The sequence below is a fragment of the Motacilla alba genome, chromosome 3 (genome assembly GCF_015832195.1).
Source record: "Motacilla alba alba isolate MOTALB_02 chromosome 3, Motacilla_alba_V1.0_pri, whole genome shotgun sequence".
Lineage (NCBI taxonomy): Eukaryota > Metazoa > Chordata > Aves > Passeriformes > Motacillidae > Motacilla > Motacilla alba.
This window is the reverse complement of record NC_052018.1, coordinates 94,435,910-94,449,349: the sequence shown is the minus strand read 5'-3', so window position 1 is coordinate 94,449,349 and position 13,440 is coordinate 94,435,910.

Here is a 13,440-nt window from a genome sequence, read left to right as displayed (position 1 = left end):
TATTCACTAGAAGAGAGGTCAAGTATTGGAACAGGATGCCCATGGAAGTGGTTGAGTCACCATCCCTGGAAGCATTCAAAAAGCATATGTAGAAGCAGCACCTGCTGATAGGGTTTATTGTGAACACGGCAGTGTTGGGTTGATTGATGGACTCAATCTTAGACTTTAATGATTCTATGATTCTATATAAGGCATGATGATGAAACAAAAAGAGCATTACAGCTTTTGTTTTGGAGACATACAAGGTCTAAACAAGAGGAGGAGGCTGAGCAGAGACCTCATTGCAGTCTTCAACATGAGAGGAAGCTGAGGGGCAAGTATGGATCTCTTCACTCTCATGGCCAGTGACAGGACCTGAGGGAACGGCCTGAAGCTCAGAGGGGAGGTTTATGATGGATATCAGGAAAAGGTTGTTCACCTAAAGGATGGCTGGGCACTGGAACAGGCTTCCCAGAGAAGTGGTCACAGCACCAGACAGCTTGACAGAGTTCAAGAAGCATTTGGACAACACTCTCAGGCACATGCTGTGACTCTTGAGTGCTTTGCAGGGCTGGGAGTTGAACTCAATGATCCTTGTGGGCCCTTCCAACTCAGCTTATTCTATGATTCTATGATAAGTTATGTTCCATGAACCTAAAAAACCCTAATTTCTTTTGGTGTGTGGGCTTTCCAAATGCTACCCTAGAGTAAGTGCAAGCCAGCATGGAGCTATTTCCAAATTACTTAACTAAGTAATTGCACAGTGCTTTCCTCTTTGCGTACTTATTTCTTAATTACTGGATCCAGAGCAGCCCGGGAAAAAAGCCACCAATACCAGCATGGAATTGTACTTCTCTTGGGTCTGAGTTAACTCACACACAGCAATGATAGGGAGTTCAAAATTTGCTTATACGTTACCAAAAGGTAACACATCAATAAATAGTAAAATACACTATCCCATCATTATGGGCATGTGAAAATAAGTAAAGGATGAAGAAGGAGATGTTTTATGAGTAACTTCTAGAGTTTTAAATACATGTCATATGAGCACTAGAAAAGCTGAGACCTAAACATTTTCCTTGTTGTTACTAAGAGATGGGAATTAGGTTGCATGCAGCCAAATAAATAAATAAATAAATATCTTTTCACTCTGGTTCCCACACTGGGATTAGTCCCACATTTGGAGAGTATCCCCACTCTATGCACCAGGGGACCTGCTCTGCACATCTGGGAAGTGTAGCGTGCCTCTCATTAGCATGGTTTTAATTGCCAGTTGAAAGCACACAGCTCCTCACAGAGCCAGACCCAAACAAGTGTCCATAATATAAAATATGGGCAAGCAATTTGCCTCCAAACTATTAGTATGAACTGCTAAGTAATCTATTACAGCAAAAAAACCCAGAGCATTAACACATGTTGGGAGGAGCAAGCCAAGCGCACCGTACCTCTTAAATCAAAGCAATAGGTTCCCAAGGAATGGTGTGCACATGCAACAAGGCTCATCACTTAGACCTGTCATCTCCCCAGACATATGGCTATCCATGGATCGTATGGCTCAGGCTGTAACTCGTTAAATTGTGTTATTTTTTGTGATTTTTTCTTTTTTTTTTTCCTTAGGTTATTGGACATACAAAGCCACTGAGGTGAATACAATACTGGGGTAATACAATAAGGGGTAAAAAGTTTGAGGCAAAGAATGGTGTTCATAAACTGCTGACAGGCACTACAGATAGACCAGTCTATTTTTTGTGGTTCTTGTTATTGCTGCTTGTAACCATCAGCTCATATGTAAGGCCAGTCATGGTCAAATGGATAATGAGGAGTTCATACTTTCAGTAGCTCTTCTTTCTCTCTTTCCTGGTCCATATTTGAAAGCTTAGTACTCTATTCAGTACATTGGATTTGTTTTTGTACAAGCACCCAGTGGAGAAAATGTCAGGATACATAATGACGGAATATATGATGTCAGCTTTCAAAAACCTGAAAATTATGAGTTAAGCCCAAAAAATCATGAGATCAGTGTGGAAATTGCGTGGGCTTTTGTCAGTATGTTAATAATATGTTTGTGTTCATTGCATGTGATACCTCATTTTTGACATTTCAAAATTACTCTTTCAGACAATTCCTCTCCCCATGCCTCCCGCAAATGCTCAGCTCAACATGTTTTTCTGCATTATTGCAAGCATGAAGCAAAACTCCAAACAACAAGTAGGTTGGCGAGGGGAAAAAGGCTATTCTCACAGTAAATCTTAACCCAAACAGTCTGCTACAAAATGGTCTCCACCACAGCAGCCTCTGCTTCCCATCCACAGTTTCTGCAGCACCGTTGCTGGAGATCAGATACCCATTACACACAATTCTCCCTGTCAGGTACTGGCTTTGCTAGAATGCTGGGAAGTGGGATTTTAAAGCATGAATGAAAAGACAGATTCCTTTCTTCTTTAGGAGCTGGACAGGTATTTAGAAGAGCTCCCAAAGATGAGAGAAGCTGAGATAACTTATTCCACGAATGTTTATGTCACAAGAGATGATTCTAAAAGTGTGCCCTTGATATACTTCATGTTTCTGATGCACATCCTTGTTCAATGGCACAGTACTTGGTACAGCCTATGGGTTGTGCAAACTAATACAGTAGAGTGCTTGAAATGAAAGCAGAGGTCCTCAGGCAAGACCATGATTCCAGCACCTGGAATGAAAGTCAGTATTATGAGATTTCAAATAAAACTGAGAGTGGGAAATAAAGTCCCACAGGTGGAGATTGATCTTCAGTACTCAGCCAGGGACAGAAAAAATCCTTGAGGACTACACTGTGACATCTTAAACTGCAGCAGCAGTGTTCTGTACTCCCTAGGGATTCACACAGAGGGGATATTTTTCTAGGGTGTTGTAGTCATGTGCTGTTATTTTCCTTCTCTCTAAAAATAGTGGCCCTTCTCTCTTAAAAAGTGGCCCTTTAAAATTAACATGTAGTGGTAGTTCTTGACCTTTCTAGGATTGGACATGATGGGCAGAGGTTGGGAGGGGGCCAAGCTTACCCTTTTTCCCTGACCTTGCACATCTGCTGTAAGGAGAAATCCCCTCCCAGCAATCAGGGTCCAGGGACTGTTTAGCACATACAGTGTGATAGGGAGATTTCCTAATTTTTCTTACTCCTGCAGTCTTTCAATTCAAGTCACAACTGACTCCCAATAGTTATGATATTAGAAAACTGAACTTATTATTCACTTTAAAAGTTTAATTCATATAATCCTCTACAAAAGGTAAGTTTTCTCCCTTCAGTGTAAAAATGATATAATGTGCTGCAGAACACATTTCACAAAATTAAACATAAACAAAGACTCAACCATGTGACTTCTGCCTAATCCAGTACATCAGTATGTCCTGATAAACTAAGCTGTGATCTCAGATTTTAAACTCACTCATTTTAAAGACTAAGCATTTGATTCCTTCTTGCTGAGCTCTGTGAAGAGATAACTGACATCAGTTTTCTTTGCATCTTCGCAGTTGTTGTAACCTCATTATTCTTTGAATTGTCTTGGCAGTCAGTAATTTTTTAGGTTTAGTTGGTGCCATCTCGTCTGTAGAGTACTACTGTGGCAAGTACAACACAAAGAAAGGTCACAGCATAAAAGCAAGTCAGTCTCCATTTTCTAGCATTTGCAGGACTCCTTTTATTTCATAATTGTTCATTTTCTACTACTTGCTTTTGTTCTTGGCAGTTGCATGATTTCATCCTGCCCATGCAGCTCATGTGAATGTCCCATGAATACTGGAAAAGTCTCCTTTCAGGCTGCCTGTTTTTACCATTTCTGCTGGAGTTCTGTAATTGGGGTGAGGTAACAGACCCTCATGACTCAAACCAGCTAATCTCCAAAAGTACAATAACCAAGAAGCCCAGCATACATTGCCTTGTCTCTAGAAGCTGGTATTCAGCATTGAGCTATGAGAGGATTTAAGTAAAAGATTTTGCCCTCCTCCCCCCACCCTGTCTTCCTTTAGAAAATAAATGTCTGATTCATGCAAAAATAATGTATGAACCATTTGCACTGCATTAAAAAAAAATCTGCTTGTTATTCTGAGACAATTCTGCCTTCTTCTGCCTGGAATCACACTGCTTTGCTTCAGATAACTCTGGGGTGAGCCAAAAATACACGGCGGTATGTGCCAAAATGTAGAAGCTAAAATTACACGAATGTCAGGATAGAAATGGGAAAAATGCAGTTTCCAATAGGCTTTAGAGCAACCTCCAGGGCAGGAGCAACATTCCTGCAGCAACTGCTTCCCAGTGGCAGCTATCGCTTCTATACATGCAGTCACTGTCATTAAATGCTGTGCTAGCGTTTGCCAGCAGCTTCGGTATCAGCGTGACCGCAGCATTCCAGTGCACTTAAAATAGAAATTAGCGGCGGTGGGTTCATTCTTATGGCCTGAGGCTGGGTAACAATGGCTGGCCATTGCAAGGTCGTTGGATGGGATATGGCTCCTTTGTCCTGTGTCCCACGTGGCTGCTCTTGGGCTCTCCCAGAGATTTACTGCATCTCCCGTCCAGCTCTGAGACCTGTCAGATGGGAATTGCACTGGTTGGCCACCAATATTTGTGAAATGCATTCCCCTCGTGAGGTGCAAGGATCTCCAGAAATATAACGCATTAGTAATGCGAACTACTGAGCAGACATGCTCGACCTCCTCTTGTTTTCTGTGTTTAATTTCCAGTTGAATTCAGTGGGTTTTCAACATATGCTTAAGGTTAAACAGGCTTAAAGGCCATTTCTTAATTGTGATGCTTTCTAAGTTAGGAACCCCATTAATTGCTCATCTTGCGGAATGGAATATAATTTATTTGGCATATTCTAAATCACTTTCCAGGAATAAGCTAAATTCTGATTACATGCATTCCCAACTTCTGTAAAACTCCTTTAGCACAGATTGCTTTCTTCTTTGTAAATCCCTATTGGATTCATGAGCTTTTATTTCATTCCACTTCTCTTCATATATGTTTAAGTCTCTGAGGTCTAAGTTCATTTCTGAAGTCAAATGGGTGAAATGCTGTTGACTTTCTGGCAATTCTGAAAGTGACAATTTTCTCTATCACATAAATTACCATATTTCCTGTTATTTATTTTATGATACTGGTATTTCACTCACACAATTTTTTTCTGTAGCCATAAAATTTTCCAGCTGGGATATAATTTTCTAATCCTTCTGTAAGCCCATGTATTTTGTTTCACCTCTTAAAGAAATTTAATATTGTCAATCTGCAGTATTCTCTCTTGGAGACAGATGATCTAAAGTTTTCTTCTCAGTAAAGAAATCATTGGCATACAACCTATTTGCACACATAACACCTTAGAATGAGAAAGGTGTTATGGTTTGGGTTATTTTCATATGAAATCATCCTGTGTGAACTTCTTGTGGTTGAAAATAGAGTCTTCTTTTCCGTGCAAGAAGGGAGTGTGGGTATCCCCAGAGTTCTTATGCAGGGCTAGGAACAGAAGGCAGTCATGGTCTCACTGAGTGGAAAAAAAAAAAAAAAAGAAAAAAGAAAAAAAAGTTTTATTTTCTAATAGCGGAGAAAGTACAAAGCACTTTTTTCTCCCAATTTTTTTTCCCAGTGGAGGAGTGAAGTATATACAGTCAGAGGCCATGCAAGAACAAAACCAGAGGCATCATGTGGGTAAAGTTACATGTTGATAATAACTCATGTGATGCTATTTTACTATTGACAGATCAAAATGAGAATAATTTCTCTTTGCTAGGTCAATACTTCTTGTGGCTTTATGATGCAGGCCTTATTTGCCCATGAAACAACTTTGCATTTCAATTTGCTCTGCATGGGGTAGTTTACCTGAAATCTTATTTTTTTTCCACTAAAAAGAAATTTTAGGTGTAATTTTTCTTTTTGCTTCATTAGAAAATAAAACTATTTTTTCACTCATCCTTAAGACTTTTACATCATCCTGAGAAAAGTTGATTTGGAAAATGTCTTAGTGGTGGTAACTTTATTAGCCTGGTAGTACAAAACTATTCGAGAGCATTCAGCTAACAATGATCCAAACATGTTCTTTGTCAAGGCTACAACTTACTCAAATAGCTGAGGCAATGAAGAGGGAAGGCAGGGAGAGTCAGGATTAGGGATAATATGTTTTCTTGAAAGGGCTGCCTACCTCCACTGCCTCCTGGCACATTATAATAGCGAGCTGAGACCGAAGTGCTGAGTGCTGCAGCAGTGATATATTTGCATTTCACCAAATAATATTAGATTCATATGGTGCCCTTCACTTTGAGACTTTACCCAAATATTTTAGAAACCTTGGGCCAAGTTTTTGGGTTTTTTTTTACCTCAGAGAAGATACTTCACACCAGTCATACTGTAATTCCATGGAAGAATCTCCAATTGTTCCAGGAGTAAGAGAAGAGGATTAGGTCTCAGCCTGCTCCTCAAATAATTTTTCTTGATGGATTAGGGAGATACTCAAGGCTGCTTGAAATGAATTATCTCAGGTAACAGAAGCAATCTAGCCAGAACAGCATGCAGTACAATACAGGCTAATATACACTTGCAAGAGTTATTCAGTTTTCTTTAGTATTTTGTATCTAACACTGTGGAACATTTTGCAATTCAAATTAAATGTAGCAGTTTAATATTATAAAAAACATTTTGCTCACTTAGAACCTTGAAAATGCGTTCCAGCTTTCAGCAGCTTATCTCAAGGCAGCAGAGTGCAAAACAGAAAGGTAATAAAATATTAGGTTTCAGGGGGTTGACAATTCCCTTCATGCCCCTCTTGGTAAAGAAAATTTTGAAGAATCAAAAAAATTTAATTTTGGTTTTACTGAGTTTTATTATTTATTTATTTATTTAAAATTTATGTGTCTGATCATTCACTGGAACACTGAATTTCAAGCTACATAAAGTATTTCCAGTGGACCGAAAAATGAACTTCTTTGTCTTATTTTTGTATGTGATTCACACATCATCAAAATACGTCATCAGTAGCACTGAGCTGCTATCTTGGAGCCGCCCAGCTCAATCCAAAGCCTCTCTCTCCTCCCGCAGCTCTTTGAAGCCAAAGAAAGACACAGAGGGATTTTTCAGGAGCATGGGAGAGAAACGTGTGGGACAGCAGAGGGTAGAAGTTTTGGAAGAGGAAGGTGGGGAAAAGCAGGACACGGAGGGTGTTTCACCAGGTGGAAATGAAGATCATCCTGCTGCTCTTACTAATTCTTTAAGGCAGGTGCTAACTACTGAACATAACAAATAAATAACAATAGACACTGCTGTCTTCAATGCCTCGGAAGAGTCACTGGGTCAATTCAGCTGAGAAATGAATATAGCCTTCTGAACCTGCACCAAAGAAGCTAAACTCAGGAAATCTTCCCAAAATCTGTCCTTTATGGTATGACTGTAGAAACATGCATTTTCTCCCTTGAGGCATTAAATTGTCTCTGAGTAATATTGCTCACAGGACGAAATAATCTGTTAAATGCCTTGTAAGAAAGCAGTATTTGGCTTGTGCAGTATTCTCAAAGACACGTAGACTTTTTCTTGTAGTCAGAATATTAATATATGAAATTATAAAAATGATTTATTAATTAATTCAGACTGTCATCACAATTTTCTATAGCTAATTTAAATGGCAATCACAATGGAGTCTGTTTTGTCTCATGCTCTCCCTTACAGTAAAATCAAGCAGAGACACTTTGTTGGCCATCTGAGATACTTTTATCTTTGCCTTCAAGAGCCCTGGGGGAATGGAAGCAGGGAAAGAATATGGAAAGAGGATTTGTACCTCATGACTTTGAGACTTTCCTCCAAGCCCTGCATTTTTTCACCTCTCTTTGCCTATTCAATAAAACATCAAGACAGAAAGAGGGAAAGAGGGGTGGAAGAGGAGAGGAAGGGGTGGAAGAGGTGAAAGGGAGAGAGGAGGGAACATTGATTTAAACAAATTCCAGTATCTAAAGACACAAAACAAAATAATTATCTTTTAAGATTTTCTGAGCCAGGATTAGATATGGATTTTTTTAAACTAAAAAATGAAGAAAGTGACTCAGATTTTTGTGCATTTACAGAAATCATCTCCAATCAGTAATTAAAATAAAACCAGGTAAGAAATAAGTTTCAGTACACAGGGAAGCAGTGTCCCTAAAAACATCCAACTGTATAGCAAAAAGTATTTGCAGAAACAGATGCTAAGTCAATTAATTCAATATACTTCAAAATACTTGTCATGCTTGCCAAGGCAGAAAACAAGGAGAGAGTTTATCATGTCACAGTCCATACCTAAAATATATTCTTAAATTTTTCAAAGTGTTCCTTGGAGACCCAATAGTGACCCTTGCTCCTTAAAAGTTACTGAAGGTATATAGAGGCAATGAATGCTGAATTATCAAATAGGATCTACTGGTCTATTGTGAAACAATTTTATAATCTTCACTTAAGTCCAAGTTCTCCTTTAATTTAACTTTGACAAGGTTTAGCAGAGAACTGAAGAATGAAGCAGGTGGATGAGAGTAGACAAGTGGGATGAGCAGGGAAAACACACATACACTTATCAGTTGTATCCAGCAGTAGCTGGAGCCTGTTTTCAGTGCTTCATCTAACCAAGGAGCAGAAAAAAAAAATATTCATTTTGGAAGAAGGTACCCAGTGTATTTTTCCCCACAACATTCTAAACTATGCTTACTTAGGGCTAAGTGAGAAACACCACAAAGCAAATGAGCTAACTGAAGGCATTCTTAAATACGTGTATAGTTGCTTTGCATTAATGAAATATCCTGAAGTGCCAGGAACTGAATGGCACTGCGTCATTACATCTTCCCCCTTTAGGGGCTATGGTGCTCAACATTGTCTCTTTTCAATTACATGGTCTAACAATTAAAATCATAGATGGGTAAAGCATTCCACGGATTTGTACTTTGTCCATAATCTCTTCCCACATTGTAACAATTTGTAACTCAAGTGTAAATCTGATACTCTTGGCTTGAAAACAAAGTGCTAAGCAATCTGCAAACATGAGCTCATTATTTTGGGCAAGGTGAAAAGGGTCTCTGATGTGGTACGCTCATTGTTGGCCTCCCGATATTAGTCAAAACTCTGAGAGGAAACCAGTGTTTAACATGGTTTCTGTTTTTCTTAAGTCTTTTTTCTGTCTCTGATTCTTTCACACTTTGGTATGTGACACTCTTTTTTCTTTTTTTTGGGGGGGGGGCTGTTTTTTGTTTATTTTTATGAGTGTGTGTTATGATTCAGACTTCTAGCATGTATTATCAAGCAGCCCTGCCTTGTAGGGAGTCTGTGGGAAATTTGAGTCAGGGAGGGGTTTTATTTAACCATTTCCTGTACTCTACCCTTGCCTTCCCCTAGACTGAGTAGCATTCTCCAGGAGCAAACATTTACAGATGCAATTATAACACCCAAAAACCAACAAGGAGGTAGAAATAAGAAGAAGATGGGCAGTACTGAACATCCTGTGTCTGTATGGAGGCAGGCTGAGAGAGCAAGGCACTCTTCGCCCTTGTGGCTATCAAGTGCAGCTCTGGATGTGATGGGAAGACAACACACAGGCTGTTGTGTTGCACTAAATAGCTATTTAGCTGCTGTTTTGCACTGGGTAATTTGGGATTTGCACTGAGTGATCCTTGTAGTATGTGGGATTGTTTGTGTTATATCACATGGTTTGTTATCCCCTTCCATCACATGGTCTCTCCCTCAACCACCCCTCTGCTCTGCACTCCCGGTAGTCTGTCTCCTGGTTGCCCCCCCCCTCGCTCCTCCTCACTGGTGTCCCATTGGCTGCGATCCTCTTTCCCCTGCCCCCATTCCTTGGGTATAAAACTCCTCTTTTCTACCTGGGGGGGTCGCAAGGGTCTGAGGTGTCCGCCCGCCCATCAATAAACGGTGGACCCTCGTCCCCACATGGAGAAGAGCGCTTCTTGTCTTTCGTCCGTGTGGGTCCGTGTGGGCTAGGGTCAACAGCTAGCCGGAGTGGACCCCCAACTGCCCAAGATACACGGATCCTCAACAGGCCTTTTGTTTTTCAAGGCTTTTCCTTTGGCAGGAATAAAGTCTTAGCTCTTCATTATCCTCGCAGTCCTGTGCAGCTCCTGCTGTCTGCATGGCTTTGACCATGGCTCTGCAGAGCTCACTGCCCCAGGCAGGAGAGAGGGAGCTGCTGTCTCTGTGCTTTGCTTTTGCATTGCGCGTTTTAACTTAGAAATGTTGGAGTTACCAACAAACTTTTTCCTAAAAAAGGATGGAAAACCTCATCAAAGCTGAAATTCATACCGGCTGCAAGTAAAATAACATTTCCTGAAAACAAAAATATTGGTGAAACCTGTTCAAATTCTCCTCAGTCATCTACTAGCACTCAAGGGTTTTTTTACACATCAGACAATGAAAGGCATGGTATATTTTGAGGCACTGGAACATGTTGCCCAGAGAAGTGGATTCCCCATCCCTGGCAGTGTTCAAGGCCAGTCTGGACTGGGCATTGAGAAACTTGTTCTAGTGGAAGGTGTCCCTGTCCATGGCAGGGGGTTGGAACCAGGTGATCTTGAAGGTCTCTTTCAATCCAAGAATTCTATGATTCATTCCCTGATTCTACTTTCCACCTCCAACAATGAACAGCACAAGCTTTCTTAAATCCTATTAAAGATACACAAAGAGGTGCAAAATTCATGAATCTGGATAAAGCTTGTAGGTTCTGATCAAAATCCTAGAGCAAAGAAGCCTTTATTCGTACTTTTGCTTGGCTTTCAGTTCTGGGTTTTTGTTGTTGTTATTTTTGTTGGTGTTTTTGTTGTTTTAAGCAAACAAACAAATGAAACCTTGACATGAACTTTGGGTTGGAATTTATTTCTTTTTTGTTTGAATTCTAACTCATCCGTTTCATTATTCCCTCTGTTACACCTTTTTGCAACGAGGTCTACAAACTAAGACACCTGAGGATAGTTCTTTCTCCTCATAATATAACTGGGAAAATAAAGTCTAAAGTCATTATGGGAATCCTGTTAAACAGGACTACTGCCCCTACAGACTTGTTACACACAGGCTCTTTCTCACTGGGTCCCAAGCTTATCAGATAGTGAGGACAGCCACAGCTGGCCAGCCTTAGGTAAGCCAGTTAGCAAGACATCTTTTTGATTGACCTCCCAGTTCTTCAAGCCCAGAATGAAGTCATCATTCTGGCAAACTAGAAGAGAGGGGACCCCAGTCTCAAAATCACTTAACTCTTAGTGTGATTGGAAAAAAGTCTGAGATGAACTGAGAGTCAGCAAAGCCTCAGATGTCTTCCATGGAGACCTCTCAGTGAGGAAGATTGCTGAGACAGAACTACTGCATGAGACATGACTTTTCCTAGCCAGTTAACTGAGAGTCAGTGAACTGGGATCAAATGCTGGCAGTAGACACCATTACACATTAATCATTTTCCAGCACCTTGAAGTACAAAAGCATGTCACTAATAGCACACATGCCTGATATGTAGGATATTAAAAATAAGAAACACCTGTGGTAACTCTGTGGAGCTTAGTCCCTGGATGTGGACTGCTGCAATAGAGAGCATTGCGAGAGTATAAGGGTTTCCTTTAAATCCTGTGGGTTCCAGAGGTCTGCCATCTCTCCTCTCACTATCTCCTGCTTAAAAGTATAAAGTCCTGGGGAGGATGGAAGGGTAAGATAAAAGAGGTAGGAGGACAGGAGCTTGAACTGTATAGCTTCCTCTTAAAGCACTATTTTTTAAAAAATGGTCTTAGCTCTGGTGAATGAGTGTCTCAGATACAGTGCAGACTATGATGAAATGGAGTATTTCAAATCCAAGAACAGCTTCAAGAAGAGTGTGGAGACTCTGTGGCTTTGCAAGAAGGAAATGGCCCAAGAGTTCAGGCTAGAAAGAGATTTGGAGAGAGGTCATTTCTGTCAGTCTCAGGTTCCAGACTAGGAACAGTTTAGACTCCTTCTAAGAACTGGTGAATCAAAGAGAGAAACAGAGTTTAAATGAAGACCTAGACACAGGAAAAATACTTCAAATTATTGAAAGGAACCATCAAAGAAAGGGTTGTTTGTTTGGGTTTTTTTTTGTTTTTGTTTGGTTGGTTGGTTGGTTTTGGTTTTGCTTTTGCTTTTGCTTTTTTGTTGTTGGTGGTGGGTTTTTTTTTGGGGGGGGGGGATTGGTTTTTTTTTTTTTGTGGTGAGATCTTTATGAAAGCATGTTGTTTTTTAGCTGCTGTTATCTGCAGAGGAGCTGAGGGATGGTCGCAGTGCAGCACCACACCACAAGATGGCAAGAATCAAAAGCTGTCCTCAAACCAGAATCCAGAGAGAACAGTGCAATTACATTAAAACTTCAGAATCCAAACTACCAAAAATGTAATGTTAATGAAACTTGGGGTTGTTGCAGAAGATGAGAGTTTCAGGTTTTTCTCTGCTCTTTGGCCTGTAGTTCTTCACACCAAATCTCACCCTTATGAACCCCACATACGGAAGTGACAAATACCCTCTGCAGTACAATGTGTCCTCCTAAGCCTCTCTTTTTTGGTTGAGGAAACTTGAGGAAAGCTGGGGAGTTTGCCACTACTTATCATCTTAGTTTCTTTTTATCTACTATTTTCTTCTTCATTTCTTTTTTTTTTCTTGTCATACTTTTTCTAGCACTCATCTGAATTATAAATTTAATAAATTCTTATCTTTTTTAACAGCCTTCTCAAGTCCCTGGACTTATTTACTTGCTCTGTCGCAACATTTTCCTTTTTCTCTCCAACACCAGGTGAGAGACTGCTCCTTTGGTCTTTAGGGGGATGCTGAGTCCAAGCTAGGAGCAATCACTTCTCAGATTGATATCTGAGCTATGAAAGTTCCAGTGGACATTATAAACAGCCACAGCACCATCCATGGTTTCAGTTTAGGTCTTTGGGACAAATGTGTAAACTGCAAACACAGCAAGCCCGCACAGCTTTGAGATTCTTGGTCCTGCCTCAACAGAGCAGTTGCATTAGAGCATCTCTTGCAGTCCTCTTCCAGTGGAACAGTCAGTCCTCTGGTGATTAGCAGCTGTGCTGGCAGAGCCCAAACATCACAGAGGAGCTGCTCCCCACCCCACGGGTTGGACTGGGATTGAAATGGATTGACAGGCTAGTGTTGGACAGTTTGCACAGTTGTGTGTGTTCTACAATAAACAAAGACAGGAGATACTCGGCAGCCAGCAGGTATTGCCAGCTTCACATTTACATGCGAAATACCGTTCTTAATGAGGTTGGACTATGATCTCCCGAGGTGTTTTCCAGACTTATTTATTCTATAAGTCTATGAAAATTACATTAAAATTGCATTAATAAAAACAAGGATTCCCTAGAAAGCTTTCATGTCATTCAAACTACTTGATTTCTTCTTAATAACCTCACTGGGGAATTTCTGAAAACGCTGAGAGTGAAACTTTCCCCACCTCTGCTTCCACAGGTGAC